Raw genomic sequence first — 974 nt, 5'->3', positions numbered from 1 at the left:
GCATCCTCCACAAACAGGGCTGCCTAAATCTCACTCTCTGCACTGTGGAACTAGGCGTTGGGCTCAATGCTCCAAATGTTTTTCATATTCCTGCATATGCCTGACTCTTCAATCTCTCTCTCTCTCTCCAGGCAATACCTCTCAAGTATAGAAGAAGTGATCTTTCTTACTGAGACCCACTGAGCTTCTGGCCTGGAAACTCACTCTATTATAGAAATGCCTCTGAAAAGCAGAATTCAAGGTCCCCAAGACCCAACCGTCCCTGATGATGAAAGCTTGGGTCTGCTGACATTTTGCCTAGGTGATTTGAAGACATTCTGCATGTGTTTATTGGTGTACTTTTGCATGTTCACATCAAACTGCTATGTATGAACATTAATGCAACTCCTAGCAGTGAAAGCAAATTTCTAAACCAACAGAATAAATTGGCACCTGAGAGAGTCAAAAGAAAGAGGCCTCAGTAAGTTCTCAGCCTCCTTGAAGGTGAAATATTCCTAAGACTCAGGGGAGGAAAGGAGAGGAAATGTGGGCCCTCTTTCTGCCAGGGTGCCAGGCTTTCCAGGCTACTTCCGAAAAATCTCAATTGGTCAAGGCCACAGGGGAATATAATCAGGGATGAATTCCCTGAAGTCAAGAACCTTGACTGACCTAAGTGTGCTAAAGCCCAGTAAGCCAGCTGGACGCAGTTTGGAGGCTCCTCCTAAGCTCTGTGAGCAGTTCGGTGCTGCTGCTGCAGACGCCCACTGCAGATGCTCCTGGCTGAGTGACGCAGCTTCATCGCGGCCACCAACGATTCAGCCACCAAACATGCAGTCCAACCCACCCAGTGAGCTAAGCCCAGAAATGCCTCGAGAAAAACAAACCACAACCCCAGAAATGAATCACAATAGTATTTCAACTTGGGTTAACAGAATCCTTGTTCTATTCAATCTCTGCAACGGCCAATTCAACAGACTCCCGGAGAAGGCCACCAG

Source organism: Galeopterus variegatus, unplaced genomic scaffold (assembly GCF_000696425.1).
Source record: "Galeopterus variegatus unplaced genomic scaffold, G_variegatus-3.0.2 Scaffold3451, whole genome shotgun sequence".
In the NCBI taxonomy this organism is placed as follows: domain Eukaryota; kingdom Metazoa; phylum Chordata; class Mammalia; order Dermoptera; family Cynocephalidae; genus Galeopterus; species Galeopterus variegatus.
The sequence above is the reverse complement of the archived record's forward strand: the minus strand, read 5'-3'. Positions refer to the sequence as shown.